Source organism: Artibeus jamaicensis, unplaced genomic scaffold (genome assembly GCF_021234435.1).
Source record: "Artibeus jamaicensis isolate MK-2021 breed Jamaican fruit bat unplaced genomic scaffold, CSHL_Jam_final scaffold_3151, whole genome shotgun sequence".
Lineage (NCBI taxonomy): Eukaryota > Metazoa > Chordata > Mammalia > Chiroptera > Phyllostomidae > Artibeus > Artibeus jamaicensis.
The window spans coordinates 756,077-774,440 of NW_026522037.1; the positions used below are offsets into that span (position 1 = coordinate 756,077).

At 64.6% G+C, this 18,364-nt stretch overlaps 1 protein-coding gene across 1 annotated transcript in view; it reads left to right on the forward strand.

The window, feature by feature from the left end:
- Positions 1-249: 249 nt before the first annotated feature.
- Positions 250-18,364, forward strand: part of ELFN1 (extracellular leucine rich repeat and fibronectin type III domain containing 1) — a 41,600-nt gene continuing 23,485 nt past the window's right edge. The window contains exon 1 of the mRNA XM_053657000.1: positions 250-336. The gene's annotated coding sequence lies outside the window, so the exon portion shown is untranslated. The remainder of the gene's footprint in view (positions 337-18,364) is intronic.

Here is an 18,364-nt window from a genome sequence, read left to right on the forward strand (position 1 = left end):
CCCCTCGGCGCCGCCGCCCCGCCTGCCCGTTCGGCCCCGGACTCAGAGCGCGCGGTCCCCGCCGCCGCCCCGCGCTCGGCCCGCGCTTGACGCAGTGAGCGCCGCAGCCGGGCTCCAGCCGCTCCGCTCCGGCCCCGGCGCAGGCCGAGCCCAGCCCGGCGGGCTCGGGGAGGGGCGGGCAGGGCGCGAGGGGGAGGAGATCTGTCTGGAGCCTGCGAGCCCGGAGGAGGAAGAGGAGGAGGAAGGAGGGGAAGCCGCGGCGCTGTGGGGTCCTGAGCACGCCGGCTCCGCCGGCCGCAGCCGCGCCTCCAGCCCCCGGCCCGCACCTCGGCCCAGGTAGGAAGGGGCTTCAGGGGCAGGGTCTGTGGGGGCCCGGGTCCCGGTGCCGCAGCAGCGCGGCCCGCGCGGCCCCGCCCAGGGGGGAGGCGGGGAGGGAAGATTCCTGCCCGGCAGCCGCGGGGGCGGGCGCGGGTCCCCCGCGGTTCTCCGAGCCCGGCCGCCCCAGCCCCCGCGCCCTTCCCCGAGCGGCAGCGCCGAGGCCGCGTCTCTCCCGCCCGTGGGGCTTTGTCTGCGGCTCGTGGGGTCCGCGATCCGGACTCCGCCCCTACCCCCCGGTTCCCAGGCCGGTGCCCTCGAAGTTAGCGGTCGCCGAGCTCCATCCGGACAAACTTCCCTCCCCTGCGCCGAGGCTCGCAGGACGGGGACTCCGCGCCCCTCGGGCTTGGAGGCGCCGCGGGGACCCCGAAACTTTCCTGAGCTCAGAGCGAAAGGCGGGCTGAGGGGGGCTGGGGCTCACGGTGGGTGTTGTGGCGCCCCAAGCTGGTCCGGGGACCCCCCCATCTGGACCCTGTCTCGTAGTTGAGGGCACGCAGGGAGTGGACCGTGGGGACCCGGCCTTCGCACCTCCCGCGTGGATGGGGCCGAGTGCCTCCCCGCGCCGCCACCGGACTCCTTGGAGGGGTGGTAACAGGACACCCCGGGCCCAGTCCGGTCGCTCCGCCGCCTAGGAGCTCGCGGGATCGACCCGCTTTCGGGGATCAACGGGCACCCACGACCCGAGCCTCAGCCGGGCAGGAAGCCGCGCCACTGGGCTGAGCTGCAGGCTGGGGTGCGACCCCTGGCCGCGAGCTGGCTCCTCCCCCGCCCGCCACCAAGGTCCCCACCCTGCTGCCCTTCCTTCCAAGCCCCTTGTCCTCCTCCCCCGCCTTCTCTCTGGTCTTGGGGTGTCGTCCCCCAACTTTTTCCCTTTTCAAATTGCATGGTGTGGCCTGTGGTCGCCCATTAGTCGGGAGCCGGGCCGGGCCGGCAAGCGTCCGGCACAGTCCCCGCTAGCCCTCCTCCTGGACGGGGCGGGGTCCCTGGGGCCCCGGGGGCTGGGTGGCTCTTCTCGCTTCCAACGCACCGCCCTCCTCCGTCGCCACCTCTTCTGGGGGGCAGTGGAGAGTGGGGTGCTCCTCGGGCAGCCTAGGGGGTGTGGAGAGCAGAGGGGACCTGCGAGCTCCTGAGAGGGCTTGGGGTGCAGCCTCAGTGGTGCAGGCTGGGAGCAGGCGACGTCCTGGTGGCTCCCTTTCCAGCGTGGCCTTCCTGCACCCCGAAACCCCGGGAGGACTGAGTGCCTCCTGCACCCCCCCAAACTTGAGTGGATGGGAGGATTGGGGGTGGTGGGGGTCACGGGGTACTTACTGTATTCCCCTGGTCTGCTGAGCCCAGCGCCAAGCAGCGGGGGGCCTGAACACCCCGGCTGGCGCTGGGGGCCCCCCTCTGTCCACTCGGAGGCAGCCTCGGGGCTCTGGAGAGGCCCCCCCGCAGCCTCAGTCTCTGTGAGTGAGGGCTATGTCCATCCTCTCCCGGGTCTGGGGGGCGGCAGGGCCCGGGAAGCACAGTGTGGGGTCCCTGACAGATGTCCTCACTGCTGGCGGAGGCCGTGTCTCGGTCACAGAATTAATGACTTACATGCTGTCCGCCAGTGTGTGCGGCCCCGGGGGAGGAGCGACCTGGCCGGCGGGGACAGGTCGAAGCTGGAGAGTGGGGCCTCTGCCCTGGGAGGTGGGGAAGTGCCGAGGACCCCATGGCTAGTCCTGCACCAGTCCCTCGTGTGCTGAACTGTGAGCTGGCTCCCTAGTTCCTGCGTTTGGGGACTTCCACCCACCCTTCCATTTGACCTCTGAGCTTCTCAGAAGACCCTTGACCTTGAGCATCCACAGATCTGTGAGGCCGTGCTGGTCAAGGGCCTGGGCCCTGCGTGTACACGCAGGCAGGGACTTGGCACTTGTGCCGGGGGTGTCACGAGAGGTCGGGATGTGACTCAGGGCGGACACCTCGCACGGCCCCTGAGATGCCCGTCCAACATCAGGCCGGCACTTCCTGAGCCAGAGCTGCTCGGCTAGTGGGTCTGGGGAGCCGGCCAGCAGCAGGGAGTCGGCACCTCTGGTGGGTTTGCCTGGAAAAGGCTGCCGGGCCCACGTTCCCTTCTGTGTGCCCACTGCACAGAGCCCGCGGGGCCAGGGGCTGGGCGGCTGTCTTCTGGGACCTCTATCTGGACAGTGACCAGGGGCCCCTTGGGCCTGGGAGGACCAGCTTCCCTCCGTGGGAGGTGCAGCTGTTGGGGGGTGTTTAGACCACAGGGAGCATGGGTCAGCCCTCACTGGCTCTGTCCCCTGTGCCCAGGGCTGGCATTTCTGAGGCTTGTAGTACCCATCTGGTGACAGATAAGGGCCTGCCCTTGGCCTGCACCTGCTGGGCCAGGGTCAGGGCAGGGGGCAGTGCAAGGAGATTCCCCCCCCCCCCGGGGGGGCGACTGCCTTTCTCCGTGTGCCTCACCCTACTCTGGGCTGCTGATGCGCGCCCTCAGAACCTGCGGGCGGCCCTGGGGCACACAGGCTTCCGTCCCGGCCCCCGGTATGGCTCTGCACCGCCCTCAGAGAAGCCCCGCGGGTCAGGCAGGGGCGCTGCTCAGGGCCCGCTCCCCCAGCCCGGCCGGCCCTCCGCGCCCAGCCCCTGTAGGGCCGCTCGCGCTGTGGCGGCTCATTCACGGCCTTCTCCGTCCCCCACACTATAGGATTTATCTTGATTTGCTGCCTTTGAATTGAGTCAACTCTTTTGTATGCTCGGTGAATTGCCCAGCTGCTGGCGGGAGCGGAGAGCGTGCCGGGGGTACTGAGGCCGGCAACCAGAGGCGGGCGGGGGACAGGAAGCGAGGAGGGGCGCGCGCGTCGCGGGGCCGGGCCCCGCAGCTTGGGGACCCAGCCGCCCATCCCCCGGGGCTGGCCGAGGGCACTGCCGGGGCCAGGAGTCCGGACCGGAGGACGCTCCGTCCTGGGGGTGGAGGCTGCCTTTTGGGCGAGCAGAGTGGCGTGGGGCGAGCCTCGGGGCCTCTTTTGACTCAGTTTACTCGCCAATGAGCAGAAGGGGTTTCCGCAGACGCAGGTTGCCAGGGTCAAACTAAACGGGCAGAGTGTGTGAGAGCCCCCCAGAGGCCTCCCAGAGGTTGGGGCGAATGAAGGAAAGAAGGGGGCCAGGGTTGGGGGGGCTCCCGGCCCTGCCAGTGCCCCGCCCTCGGCGGTCCCAGCCCCTAGGTCCCCGCCTTCTCGCGCCCGGGCCGGGCCGACGGGACCCGAGAACGACTTGGCTGTGCTTCCTGTGAGGGGGTCGCGGGTGGCTCAGCCAGGCCACAGCTGTTGCTCGCTCCCTCACCCTGAGCACCGCCCCCGCCGCGCCCCTGCCGGGAGGGTGGGAGGGCCGGGTGGGACCGCGAGGAAACCCCCCAGCCCTGCCCCCTGGCCCCTGGGCTCCGGAGCCGCGGAGGGAGGAAGCGAGGCGGCGAGGAGGCCGGACGCGCGGAGGGGGCTCGGCAGGGAGGGGACGAGCCTCGGAGCCGGACGCCAGCGGGAGGAGCGAGGGGGAGGGAGCGGAGCGCGGAGGGAGGGCGCGCGAGAACAGGGCCCCCCCTGCCCGGGAGGCGAGGGGCGGGGCCGCGCGCGGATCGATGGGCGAAGCTGGGGAGGAATTTCAATCCCCGGAGCGAAGTTAGAGCTTGAAGGACGGCGGCGGCGGCGGGCGCAGCACCAGGACCGCGGCGGTCAGGTAAGCGTGGAGCCCGCGGAGCCCGCGTCGCCCGCGTCCGAGAGCCAGCAGAGCCGGGACGCGGGACTCCTGCCACTCGCGGGGCGGCGCGGCCGACCCCCACCGCGCGCCCCTGCTCTCTCCCTGCGCCCCCGGCCCTGGCGCGCCCCGGGCCCGGCGTGCCCTCGGAGCGCAGCGGGCAAAGTTGCAGGAACTTGGAGACAGTGGAGCGGGCGCTAGGTTCAGCCCGGCAGAGCAGGGGTCTGGGTCGGGGTCCCCGACCTCCCCGGTCGCTGTTGCACCGCGCACTCCTGCTCTCTCGCGGGGACCTGCCTCTTCCTTCGCCCCCCAGCCCCGCCGTCCGCACCCGGCCCGACGCCCCAGAACTGCTGCTCCCTGCGCTGCACCCCCGCGGCCCCTGCCCTTCCTCGCCGTGGTCCCTGACCCGCATCCGAGCCCACATCACCGCCCTGACTGCCCCCCCCCCCGTCCCCACCCCCGCGCACAGTGTTCCTGCGCCGCCTCACTCAGCACGGGCAGCAGGGACGGTCCAGCCACACACACGGGAGGGGCTGCGTTCCGTGGTGGGGAAATCAGACCCCCCGCTGGGACCCGAGTCAGCGTCTTTCCTTGGGGGCAGGGGCGCTGAGGCTCCTTGCCCCGACCTGCCTGGAAAGATGGTCTCTCCTGTGAAAAGTCGCAGGTCACCTGCTTGCGGCTTGGAGTGGGGCCCTTGCAGGTGTTCCCCTTTCAACACAGACCCACAGCCTCATCAGAATCACTCTGACAGGCATCATGGTGTGACCTTGGGGGCAGGTAACCTGTCAGAGCCTCAGCTTCTGCATCTGAGAAGTGGGGGCAGTGTGGCACCGTGCACCCTGTGGAAGGGCTCCCAGGGAAGGATCAGTGCGGAGAGGGCCCTGGAATTCTCCTGGGCAGGCGTGGGGGCTCCAGCTGGTTTTGCAGCCCTCCAGCACAGCCTCAGGCACGCATGGGCAGGGCCCAAGACCCCAGAGGCCCTTTTGAAGGGGGGGCTAGGGGAGCAGGGAAAGGCAGGAACCCCAGCTCTGGAGGAAGCCGGAACCAGGGGCTTGGAAGCCACACTCTCCTCACTCCCACCAGCAGGGCCCCTGGCCTCTCTGACCCCAGCCCTGGCAACTGCCACCTGACAGCGGTGCCCCATTGCAGGCGCCTCCCACCTCATCAGAAGAGGAGACACCCCTGAGACAGAGGGGCACACTCCAGGGTCCCCCCCCACGGGGGTGCCCACCTGCACTCTGGGTGTAGGGAGTGGAGCCCAGCTGGGCTCCCCGCACGTAGGTCTTCATTTCCGTGGGCAGGAGCTAAGCCAGTGCCCCCTGCCCGCAGCTGGACCCTGTGCAGCCCCCAGCCTGCCGGGGGCCCCTGCCTGCGTGCTGTTCACAGTGATCCAGCGCCTGACTAACCGACCGTGAGCAGGCAGCCCTGACTCTGGGAGAGGTCAGCACAGGCACCTGCACCAGCCTCCGGGTGGTCCTGGAGGGCAGGGGGCAGACCTGGGCAGTAGGCAGAGTGGAGTCCCTTGCCCTGCGCTCCCTCAGGGCTCCCTCTGGAAAACTCAGCTGGTCTTCCAAGTGCTTTGGGCAGCAGGGGCCCCAGCTCGCTGCCCAGGACCCAGAGAGACAGGAGGCCAGGTGCCAAGGGCCACGTCCTGGACCCAGCGACCCTCCCAGGTTTCTAGACCTTTGGTGTTTGGCCCCTAAATGCCTCCTGCCAGCATCAACTGCTCCAGGGGAGAAAGGCTCACGGCCGAGATTGTGGTCAGTGGGGCAAGAGGGGGCGTCTGCCTGGCCCGACATCTGAGTGTGGCCGACACGCGCGCACACACGTGCACACGCCAGCTCTTCATGTCAGCCGACTTTCTAAGTACTCAGGGGCCTGCCCTCCTGGGATCACTGACTCAGAGCCCCCGAAGCCCCTTCAGCGAGGACCCCGTGTTCCAGAAGATGCTGGAGCCACGAGAGGGATTTGTGAGCATAGATGGGTGACCGGTGTCCAGGTATCGGTGCAGGAAGCAAGCAGGCAGACCACAGCTGACGTGGGGGGGGGTAGTGCATGTTGGGGGGGCACAGGATGAAAAACGCCAGTGAGTGACAGGCAGGAGGTGGATCCCCAGCACCGAGTGATGGGGCCGAGATATCTGGGCGTGAACCTGGAGCGATGGTGGCACTGCCATGGGCGTGTGGGGTACCTTTGTCACCCCCACTTCTCCCCCCTCCGCCCTGCCCCACCCCTCTGCTCTCTTCCCTTTCTGTTTTGTGTGGATTCTGATTTCTTCTTCCAGCGGAAGCTCGGGTGCCCACTGGTCTCCTGTGGGTCTCTGTTACAGGAGCCCTGATGTGGAGGAGACTTGGGTGCCACCCCTCCCTGCACCCACTATACAGAGGAGGAGACAGAGGCCCGGCAGACAGCGTGTGGTCCGAGGCTGAACACTGTGTGGGCAGAGAGGGAGCTGGAAGGGGTGCACCAGAACTCAAGTGCAGTGGCAAAGCCTCAGCTGCTGGGGTCTCTTGCTTGCTCCTTGTCACACCCCCCCCACACACACACCTTATGCCAGATGGCAACCCTGGGGTTGAACAAGGAGTGGGGTGGGTGCTGTGGACACAGCCCCTGCCCATCTGTCACCTGCTGAGAGCTGGCTCAGCCTGGTACTCTGGGCGGGGGTGGGAGTGGGGAGAAGGGGTGGAGAGACTGCTCTGCTCTGGGACTGACAGACAGACAGACACAGTGGCCACCGGGGCAGGGACAGACACTTCTGCCCACTGGAGCTAGCAGAGTTCCTGCCTGGTTCACGCAGCAGACATGCTGAGGGCTGGCTGTTCGCTCTGCGGGAGCCTGGCGGCCAGACCGCCAGGCTGGGACCCTCCCCTGTCAGCCTCAGCACCCCCAAACAAGGCTGGTTGAAGGGAGATGCCAGGCTGGGCACCTGTGGGGCGAAGAGTGTGGGGGGCAGCCTGAAGGGCTGTCCAGCCGCCCTGTGGGGCAGTGAATACCAGTCCGTTTCCTTATGAGATGTCCCAAGCCAACCCCTCCAAGAATCAGATGGGGAAACTGAGGACCAGCCAGTGACAGAGCCCGTAGAGGCCGCTCCCACACTCTGTCCCGAGCCATCCCTTCCTGCCCCTGGAGAGAGCGGAGGGGCTCCTCAGTACCCCCATCCAAAGGAGGGGCTGCAGAGGCCCCGCCCACAGCTCTCTGGAGGGGGGCGCCAGTGCTCCCAGGGGCCGTGCTGTCCACCCCCGGTAGCTCCCAGAAGCCTGCCAGTGGCCACTTTACTAGAAGGACAAGAGGACCGTAAGCCTTTAGGAAGTCCCAGCCACCCGAGTTTGAGCAGAGGCCGGGTCTGCCCCCCCCCACACCCGGAAGCCGTGACCCACGGGGCTGTCCCGGGGCGGGGCCCTGGGAGGTGATGGACAGCTGGGCACCCTCCTGTTTGCCCACAGATTCTCCTGTTGTTTCCAGCAGACCAGACTCGGGCCCTTAGTCATCCGCTGCCTGTGGCACACGCAGACGCAGGCAGCTCCCCTCCCCCTGCATGCGGCACAAGGACGGGTGCATTTGCACAGGGGACTCTCCGGGCCCTGCGCACACAGTAGGCGGTGCCATGTCCCGGCGGGCCAGCGCCGGTCTCCGCGGGGTGGACGCCCTGCTCCCCCACAGTGCCCACGCCACCAGCCCACTCTCCACGCGGACTGGGACCCTCAGGATGTGCTTCCTGACCTGCCCTGGGGCCTTGGCCATCTCCACGGAGGCATCTCCCCTGCCTCTGATAGCCTGATAGAAGCTTCTGGAAGGGCCCAGCTGTGGGTCCCCTCCCCTCACAGCCTGGTCTCCCTTTGCCAGGGAAGGGGGCCGGCGATGAGTCTGCATTGTTGAGGCAAGTTCTGATGCTCCTAGGGTCCCCGGGGCTCCTGATATTGTGTGGGTCCCTCAGCCCTGGCCTGTTCGGTGGCCCCAGAATGACCCTTGTGTCCCTCTGTGCCCTGCTGTGTGTGCAGAGAGGCAGGGAGAAAAGGGCTGGGAGGAGCAGCAAATGCCAAGGCCCTGTGGCAGCAGCCAGCCTGGCCTTTTGGAGGAACAGGGAGGCTGGTGTGGCAGCCACCGTGGTGGGGGGCAGAGGTTGGCAAGGGCAAGAGATTGGCAGGAGAGGCTGCAGGCCTGGGGCGTGAGGCTGCGGAGCGCGGGGAGCTACTACACGTGTGTTGTCCTCCCCAAGAGAAGCCTCTGGGAGTCTGAGCAGCCGAGGGGCGAGGCTGGAGCCCAGCTTCCTAAGCTCCCCCTGCCGGCTGGGGCCGCAGGGCTTTCCGGGGCACCAGTGGGCACAAGCCAGCGCCGAGGAGAGACGGGGGAGCCCAGGCTGGGCCGAGGATGCTGGTGATGGAGAGGCAGAGGAGCCTGCAACATCTGTTTTGACACTGCTCGGAACGCGGTGGTGCGTTCCTGAAGAGAAAAACAGTCTGTGGAGCAAAACCCATTTTCCCGTCTTTATCCATCATGGAGCGAGGAGTGCGCTCATGTGGAGAGTGGGACTGTGGGAGGGAATGCACTTTCCCTGTGACAGCCAGGAACACTTTTGAGATGTCTTTCTGGCAGAGATGACCCCTCCCCCAAATAAAACAGGATTGGTGCGAGCCACGGGGGGGATTTGGCACCAACCTTCGGGGTGCCTGAGGCACAGGGGAGGCGTGGGCCGTGAGGGCACTGGCAGGGAGACGCCCGCCGGAGTCCTACCGCTCAGACCTTAGTTGGTGTATGAGCGTGGGCAGCCGTGTGCACGTGTGTGCATGTGTCACACACCTGTGTGCGTGTGCCACACACCTGTGTGCGTGTGCACGCCCTCCCAACATGCTGCCCCTGCAGATTGGACAGCCAGACATGGGTGCGGGTCCCACAGGTTCTCTGCCCCACACGGGGTATCCCGACCTTACATTCCTCAGCTCTAAGTAAAGCGGGTCTGTCGCTGGCTGTTTCGCTTCCTGCACACTCAGTGGTGTGGACCACGGCTACAAAAGGAAGAGCGTGGGCGGAGCCCCGGGGGCTCCTGGGGACCCACGGGCAGGGCCAGGGCTGAGGGCTGCTGCGCGGCCGGGAAGGAGGCGGGTGGAGTCCCAGGCCTCCAAGACGTTGCTTTCTGACAGGCGTCGGGCTTATTTTGGTCTCCTCGTCACGGTGTCCCTGCAGAGCAAGAACATGCCAGATCTGAAGGACGAGATTCGCCAGAGATGGTTTTTTTAGAAAAACAGCCAGAAGCCCAGAGTTCCCACCCGGTTTCAGTGCAGAAGCCAGGCTGAAAGGGGCCTCGTCCCGGTTGCTCCCGCTCCCCACCCCGGACACACTGGGCAGCCTCTGGCATGCACACATGTGTGCTGCACACGCCACAGGGCCCCGCTCTCATTTTCCAGGTGCACTGCAAACATGGTGCTCACTTGGGCACACCTGTCGCAGCCATGCCAAGTGGCAGGCCTCCCTCACGCCCATGCCCCCCTGCGTCTCCCCACGTGTTGGTGCCCCAGCAAGCCCACGGGTCCAGTTGCGGCCCCAGGCTCACTGACCTGACACTGTTTCTTTCTGGCAGGCTGGGGAGGAGGGCTCCTGGGGGCTTTCGTTCAGGTGGGACATCCCTCCCAGAGTCCCAGCCTCGCCCCTTCTGGTGGGCAGGCCGTGCGTGGGGGTGGGGTGGGGAGGGGGCGTCCTCAGGAACGGGGGCAGGGTCACTGCTTCTGCTGCCTGTCCGGGGAGGAGGGGCACCTGCTCCCCCTCCGGCTCCGCCTGCCACCCTCTGTCTCCTAAGGACTCCTGGGACCACAGAGCCTCAGAGCATGCGTGTCTCAACTGCGGAAGCAGGCGTGGGCGTGTTGCCCATTTCACAGACTGGAAACTGAGGGCCCTGTGATGCTACGTGGTTGACAGGCCCTGCAGGAACCGCTGGGGTGGGAGGGGCCTCTGTTTGCTGTGGATCTGGGGAGTCCAGGCTGCAAAGAGCCTGGGGCAGGGGGGGCGGTGCAGGGGGGTGGTTGCAACCCCTGAGACGTGGGCTGCAGGCTGCCCAGATGCTTCCTCAGGCAGAGGCACTGGGTTTGCAGCCCACTGGCCTGCCGGCCACTTTGCGTGGGCCCAACCAGGCAGGGGCCACCAGCGGGGTGCCTCCAGCGGTCTGGGGTTTGGTCCTCAGGGTGGGCTTGTTACTGCGAAGCTGCCAGGCAGTGGGGACTGGACGCTGGCTGTCTGGGACGGCGGCGCTGGCTGGAGCCCATGTGCGTGCTCAGGGCGTGCTGGCCCTGTGGTGGCTTCTTCCCCGGCACTGTGCAGGGGTGTTCTCACACCGTGCAAGCCCAGAGCGAGGCACTATTCCGTGGTTTTTCCACAGTTCTAGATTTGTGCAGTTGTGGCTACAAACCCAGAGGGTTCCCTGGCTCCGGCCCCTCAGAGGCCGGTCAGCCCTCACCCCCCCGCACAGGCCCTGCCGCAGGGCGCTCTGTCCAGAGGCGCTCGGCGCAGGTTTCCTGGGTCACACAGCGCCAGGTCTTTCCCATCTGGCTTCTTCCACTTAGCGCACGTTTGGAGGCACATCCATCGTGCGCCGTGCGCCTCCCGCACGGGACTGTGAGTGCCGCGCCCGCTTCTCACCGCATCCGGTTTTATCTGCCCGAGGACCGGTGGCGCGCGCTCCTGTGAGCGCCGTGTGCCAGTCCTGGTGGGGGCTGTGTCTTCCTCTCCTTCGCCCGGGCCTTGCAGGGCGGTCAGTTTTGGTTTAAATTGTAACTGCCGCCCCGGACTCCGCAGTGGCAGCACCGGGTCCCCCGCCCACAGCCGCGCAAGCGCTGCGGGTCCCTCTGGGTCGCACCGTTTGTTTCGGGAAGCCACGCGGCTGTGCGCCCTGGGCTCGCACAAGGCTCTAATGAGCGTTTTTCTGCCGACCAGCGAAGTCGAACGTTTTTTTTCACGTGTTCCTTAGGGTTTCATATTTCTTCTTTGATCAAATGTCTATTCGAATCTTTTGCCCATTTTAATGGTTTAAAAAATCTTGTTATATCGTATTCAAAATGACTGAGAATTCTTTATGTATTCTGGATCCAAGGCTTTGGTCAGAAAGACGATTGGCAACTATCACATCCCAGCCGGTGGTTCGCCTTTCATTTTTGGGGAGGCGTCTCTCCGAGGGCAGGAGTTTTTGCTTCTAAGAAAGTCCAGTGTCCGGCCACGTTTTTGGTGCGAGAATTCTTTGCCTTGTCCAAGGTGATGGAGATGTTCCTTGGTGCTGTAGGACTTTTATCGTGTTAGCTAGCATTTAGGTCTGTTGTCCATTTTAAATATTTTATTTATTTATTTTTAGACAGAGGAGAAGGGAGGGAGAAAGAGGGAAACATCAAAATGTGTGGTTGCCTCTTGTGCGCCCCCTACCAGGGACCTGGCCCACAACCCAGGCATGTGCCCTGACTGGGAATCTAACCACAGTCGTTTGGTCCACAGGCCGCTGCTCAATCCCCTGAGTTACACCAGCCAGGGCTGCTGTATGTGTGCGTGGCTCCATGTGCTGCTGTCTAATGGTCCAGCTCCGTGCTTGGAAGAGACCACCTGCTCTGCATGAAGCTTTCGCAGGAGAATAAACGTGGAGGGTTTGCTCTGGCTTGGCTCTGCTCTGCGGATAGAGGTGTCTGCTCTCGGGCCAATCAGCATCTCGAACACGGAGGCTGGTGGCAAGTTTTTGGAGTGTTTCATACCTGTTTTTCTTCTTCAGTTGTTCTATTGAAGGGCTATTCGAAACCCTTCGCCTTCCCATGGGGATTTTAGGATCAATTTTGACAGTTTCTAAAGTAAGAATTATTTTACTCATCACGTTTTTAACTACAGTTCACGCCCTATGTTATATTAGTTCCGGGAGCACAGCACAGAGGACGGACATTTGTGTAATTTACAGAGGGACCCCTCCATGGGTCCAGGGCCCCCCTCACACAGTCACCACAGCATCACCGACTCTGCCCCCAGACCTGCTGCTGTGGCCAGCGGGCCGGTGCTTCCCGTAGAGTCTTCTCAGGAGCAGCACGGCCCCCAGCCCATGAACAGGGGGCATCTCTCCACGTGTTCTGGTCTCTCGGTCTCCGTGGCAATTTTTGTGTTATTGGCATGCAGGCCTTGCTAATGAACTGTCTTTAGCTGGATTTATTCTAAGTAGTTTTGAAGCTACCGTGGATGGAATCACTTTTTGAATCTTATCCTGAGATTGTTGCTAGCACACATGAATGAAATTGGGTTTTGTGTCTTGCTTGGCCTTTGACCCCCTGACCTCGCTGAGTTGGGTTACGAGTGCATCTGGGAGGTTCCCGTGGACACGTGGGGCTTCCTCTGCACAGGGTCGCCTCCTCGGCACCTGGGAGAGTTTCCCACGGCCCTTGTCGAACGGGACAGCTTTTCTTATTATCTTTCCGTGTGGCACTGACCTCGCGTCCAGAGTCACTGGTGCCGAGTGCGGAGGAGCCTTGCTCTGCTCTTCCACGGCTGTGTCTGATCTTAGCCCCGGTTTTCATGCAGAAGCCACAGGAGGGTCTCTGCAGGGCGAGAAGCTGCTCCCACCCCCTCCCTGTGGGTGGGTCTGCCGGGGAGGGGGGAGTGGCTTTGCCTTCCTGCCAGACCTTCTTGTGTCTCCTCTCCACATGTCCTCAGGCTCTCAGTGGCCCGGTGAGTTCTGCAACCTTCTCCACTCTCCCCCTGTGCGCACCTGCTACCCATCCGCTGGGGGAAGGCGGGGAGCCTGTCAAGCATCCTTGTGACTGTCACTCTTCATATCTCTGTCACATTTCCAGCTGGTCCACGGGGGTCACAGCCCCTGCTGGGGCCACAGCCTCAGTCTGGTGGGGCCGCCGGCTTTCCCCATTCACCTGCCACCGCGGCCGCTGCTGTTGCCAGTGTCACCGCTGCTGAGCGAGAGTCTCGTGTCTTCTGCTCTGAGTCATGTCAGCCTCTGGCTGCGAGCTTGCGTGTCCACCGCCGCCCGGCCCCGTAGGGCAGTGCAGCAGCTGGGGAGGGAGCGCTGGAGCCGTTCCAGCCAGAGCACCACAGAGTCCCCTTTCTTCTCAAAGGTCAGTGGCTCTTCACCCACAGAGGCCTTTGGCCCGTCTCTAGGATGTTGAGATGGTTATTCTGGGTCATTTTGAGGAGCTTATAGTTGCTCGGGAGAGAGGACTAGGTGGCCTTCTCACGACAGGCTGCCGGAAGCCCCAGCCTATGGTTTTATCTTCTAAAAACAAAACTTTGGAACACGTCACGTAGGCAGCTCTGTGAATTATCACAGAGTGAGGTTCACAGAAGAACCACCTACGTCAGGAAATAAAACATTGCTCGCCTCTCAGCAGCCCCTCAGGCCCCCTTACAGTCCTGCCCCTCCGTTTTCCTCCGGGGACGTTTTGTAGATTAATTTTTCCTGTTTCTCGGCTGTAAAGGATCCGCACCGCCCGTTCTCCCAAGGGCGGCTTTCGTTTGGTGCCGAGTCTGCGAGAGCCGTAAAAGCCGGCGTTGTACGTGCAGTTTGTGTTAAACGCTCCGTAGCAACCCCTCATCTCCTCCACCGTGGACGGGCGTCTCCGGGCTCGACCATCAGGGGTCGGACTGCCCTGCTGTCCCTGTACTGTCCCCGGGGCAGTGGTGGGGGGGCCTAGTGCTGGGGTCGTCAGCTGTGCCTGTGTTCCTGCTGCCTCACGGTTTTCAAAGGTGGGTGTGCCGATTTTCAGTCCCACGCACGGGCCCCACCGGCCCCCGCCGGCGCATGCTGGGTGGCCCAAGTCCTCGCCAACACTCCAGCGTGTTGGGCCTTTTCCCCTCAGACATGAGGGCGGGCAGCTCTCAGAAGCGTGGCTGTGTGGACATTCTCCCCTGTGAGGGCCTGTTCAGAGCATGGACCCGGGTTCCGGCTGCGATGTGGGTCTCTACCTTACACCTCCGCAGGGATTCTTGACAGGCCTTCAGCGCTTCTGTTCTCCAGCGCGGACGCTGCCCATGTCTCCTCCACGACCCCTCCCACTCTGAGGTTCGACCCCTCACTCCCCATTGCTGGTCCTGTGCTCAGTCTGGTCTGTGTCCTCCACGTCGTCCTGTGCTTTGTTTGCTTCTGGGTAGGTCTTTTCTTGCCTCCAATTCTCGAAGACGTCTTCCATGCCACCTTCTCGAAGCTTTATGGTTTCATCGTCGGCATTTAGACTTTCCCTTCTCCTGGAATTCATTGTTACCTCTGGTGTGAGGTAGGATCGAGGGTCAGTTCTTCACATATATACATAAATCCAGTTGACCTTACACCTTATATTAAAACACCACTCTCAGCCCTGGCTGGTGTGGCTCAGTGGACTGAGCACCGGCCTGGAAACCAAAGGGTCACAGGTTCAATTCCCAGTCAGGGCACATGCCTGCAGGCCCCCAGTAGGGGGCGAACGAGAGGCAACCACAGGGCGAAGTTTCTCTCCCTCTCTTTCTCCCTCACTTCCCCTCTCTCTAACAACAACAAAATTCCCCAGCACTCCCTCCAGCCGTGGGAACCCCGGAATCGCTCCCTGCTCCCCACCCCCCGTGGCCGGTGACAGTGGCTCCTCCAGCAGCTGCCTTGGTGCCCCGCGCTCCGACAGGGGCACGGGGGCGGGGCTTGAGGACCGGGCTCCAGGTCGGCCCAGCACTGGCAGTGCGCATGCTCGATAGTCTCTGTGTGCGTACCCGGACTCACCGAGGGAAGGGTGGTGGGTGCGCGAACCAATGGATGGACCGCCAAGTGGTTGGAAGTCGGCCGAGTGAGTGATAATGAAGATAATGGACAAATAGGGGATGGACCGAGGCGCCTACAGAGATCGGGAGAGACACAGCCATTTCGGCGCGGCCGTGGAAGAAATGGGGAGGCGGAGAAGCCTAGTTCGAGAGACCGACATCCTGCAGTGGCAGAGGGCCCCCGAGCAGCAGCCGGACTGTGGGGAACGGGCCCTGCCCGCACGCGGATTCAGGTGTCCTTCCCCCTGCAGCCCAGAGGGGCGGCGTCCAAACCAGGTGGGGTCAGGTCCCTTGGCGGCACCCAGGCGGCCAGTTCTACGATGCTCGTGGGCCAGCACAGCTGGTCCACGAGGCTGGGGTTGGGGGTCTCCACCCACAGCTACCAGGAGCTGCTCTGTAGCCTGGGGCCAGCCACCTGCTCCCAGCAGCAAACATGTGTTGAGTGCCAGCTGTATGCCCGTGCTACCCTGAGGACCCCCGAGCCGGGTAAGACCCCATGGCTTCTCACGTTGGGGGTGCACAGCCCCTCCCTCGGCTGTCTCCTCTGAAAAGGGGGGTCAGGATCTGCACACGTGAAGGTGAGAGTCCCAGCGGCTGGCCTGCTCCCGCGGCTCAGGCCTCACCTGCCACTCTGCGTCCACAGTCTGGCTGCCGGGGTGGGTTTGTTGTGGGCACCGGCGGGAGCCGTGGAAACCCAAGTGGACGGACGCCTCCCCAGCGGCCGTCTCGGCCCCGCCCCCAGGATGTTACCAGGCTGCGTGGTAGGCTGGGCCTGGGAGCCTGGGAAATGTTTAACTTTGAAGAACGGACCTTCACAGCTCATTAAGCCTCAGCGGTGTGGCCTGGCGCCTCGGGCAGCAGGGACGAGGGAGGGAGTGGCAACCACAGGAAATAGCAGAAGCACTTAAAGGCCGATTCCGCATTCCTGGCCCACTGTCTGCTGCTGAGCCCGCAGCGCGGCCAGGGCCTAGCGTGGATTCTGGGCGGTACTGGTGTCAGGGACTCCTGTTGTCCCCCACGGCACACGGCAGCCTACCCTGGCCAAGCCCACCTGGTGCCGGCCACCCCCAGACTCCATATCTTGGACAAGCCACGCCTGACTTGGGGCCTCAGTTTCTCCTCTGCACCGTGACTCCTGTGCCCAGCGGGAGGTGGCTGGCTGTGGGGGGCAAGTGAGGGGTACTCTTGTCCCTTGAGTGTGCAAGAGCCCTTCTCGTGAGGCAGCACCCATCTCCCCCAAACCCCAGGGCTGGTCTCTGGGGCCCACAAGGTTCTGTCCTGTCTGCTGGCCAGGCCTGCGTCCTAGAGGACCGAAGTAGCACCATCAGTGGCTGTGGGGACAGGCCAGGCTCTATGTGGACCACTGAGGCCCCTCCCTCTGGCCTCATGTTCACTCATTGTCCACTTTGGGGGAGCCCTGTAGGGTGTGGGGTGAGGGCAGGGGCTGGGGCAGGGGAGGAGGGAGCGGCAGGGTGAGCATCGGAGCAAAGCCAGGGAAGAGGCAGCCAAGAAAAATGAGAGCTAATCAGCGGAGGCGGCCATAATGCTGTAAACGTGGAAAATTCATTACATTGGCTTCTCCTCACCGTGTGCATTAGATGCAGAGCTGCACACAGGAGACTCACAGGCCCAGGGACCGGCTCGAGTACAGCCGCCTGCGCTGGGCGAGGGTGCAGGGACCCGGCTCCCCGAGCAAGGACGTTTCTGGGGTTCTTGACGCCCTCCTGGTGACCCCCCCCACCAGTTCCAGAACTTTCCAAGGGGTCAGTGAGTGGGCAAGTTGCCTGCCTGCTCTGAGCCTGCATTTCCTTTAAATGGAAATTGCGAACAGCTCCCCGGATTCCTTCCTCGAAGATTGTGGATTCTTCCATCGAAGGAGAGGAGGTGAGAGAGGCGCCTGTGTCCTCCCTCCTGGCACACGCCCTGGGGACCGTGTCGGCCTGTGTGTGAGGCCTGGCCAGTGTGCATGCACACGGCCTGCATGCAACACCTGCATGGGGATCGGCACTGCGTGTGCCAGCGTGCACGTGTGGACACGGGTGCCGGGCGTGGGCGCTGCTGCACACCTGTGGACTGTGTACGGACAACGAGGTGCTGCCCGTGGCCTTGAGTGAACACAGGTGTGCCCCACTCGCCTGCCTGCTCATCACCATGGCAACCCCGAGGGCAGAGCAGGTGTCTGGGAGCCTGAGTGGGGCTGACAGGTGGGCCCCACGTGACGGGCTCCTGGGAGGGGCGGCCGGACCAGCGGGAACGTGAACGGCCTTCCTCTCAAACCCCTGTGAGCGGGAGGGACGCCCCACAGGCTGCGACTCATGCCGGGTAAGCGGTGCCCCCCTGCCCCCACCCTGGTGCACCTGGACACTGGGCAGGAGAGGTCGTGGCCCCCACCTCTCTTTCTAGGAGGGGAAACTGAGGCTGGAGGCAGCTGCAGCTGGCTGTGGGTCAGCAGCTGCACACGGGCCAGCCCTGGGCAGACGCAGGCCCTACCCACTTGCTTCCCCATCTAAGAGGGGGATGGGCTGGTCTCTCCAGCTCCCAGTCAAGGGTGCTCTCGCCTTCTCTTGCTCTGCCTTTCTGGGGGGTGGCGCCCCCGCCCCCTTCGCCCGATTTTCCTAGACCTTAGCCGTGAGACCCGAGGGCCCTGCCAGCTTCTCCTTTCCGCGAGCCCGTCCCACCCCGTGAAGTCATCGCTCAGCTGGCAGGGTTCCCATGGCAACCGGGCGCCCTCACAAAGGGCCCCGGGAGGCTGGCGGGAGGGGGCAAGGCTGAGGGGGGCATTCCTGGCTCCTCTGTCGCCCACAGGCACGGACTTGACTCTGGGCTGAGACAGGAAACCACCTCTGAGGAGGCGGCCCCCAGCCCCTGGACACCCGCCCGCCCGGTGCGGGGCCCTTGCAGGAGGAGGGCGTGATGGTCCCACTCCTGGCCGGCCTGGCTGCTCGGCCACACACCTCGCCCGGAGCCCACCCGGGCCTCACGAGACAGCCGCCCCTGGGTCCTGTGGAAACGAGCCTGAGATCCACTCCAGGACCAGACCAGTCCCTTTCTGTCACATGGAGGAGGGGACTCTGGAGACGCTTGCCTCCCTGTCCAGAGTCACCGGCAAGCCTGGGGCGAGGGCCCTGCGTGCAGGGACGTGGGCTGGATGGGAGGACGCTGCGGCCCGCACAGCTGCACCTTGCGGTCAAGGCGACCGGAGCCCCGTGTGTCCACTCGATCTGTGTGGGGAGGGGCTGGCCCCACAACTTCCCAGCGGGCCCCAGCCAGGCTAAGGACAGGGCGACACCCTGCTCACTGTCCACGCAGACCCTCCTGCTTCCTTGGGGGCCAGAGACCAGAGCGCTGAGGACCCCCCCCCCCCCGCTGGTCCAGCGCCCTCCCAGCGCCAGCCCTCATCCTCTCCCTGGGCAGCTTCCTCTGGGCTCAGCCAGTTAAGTGGAGGCCACAACCGAGACAGTGACATGGGTCCAGCAGAGCAGGGCCCTTGGTGGCACCTGCCTAGTGCCTAGAGAGGGAT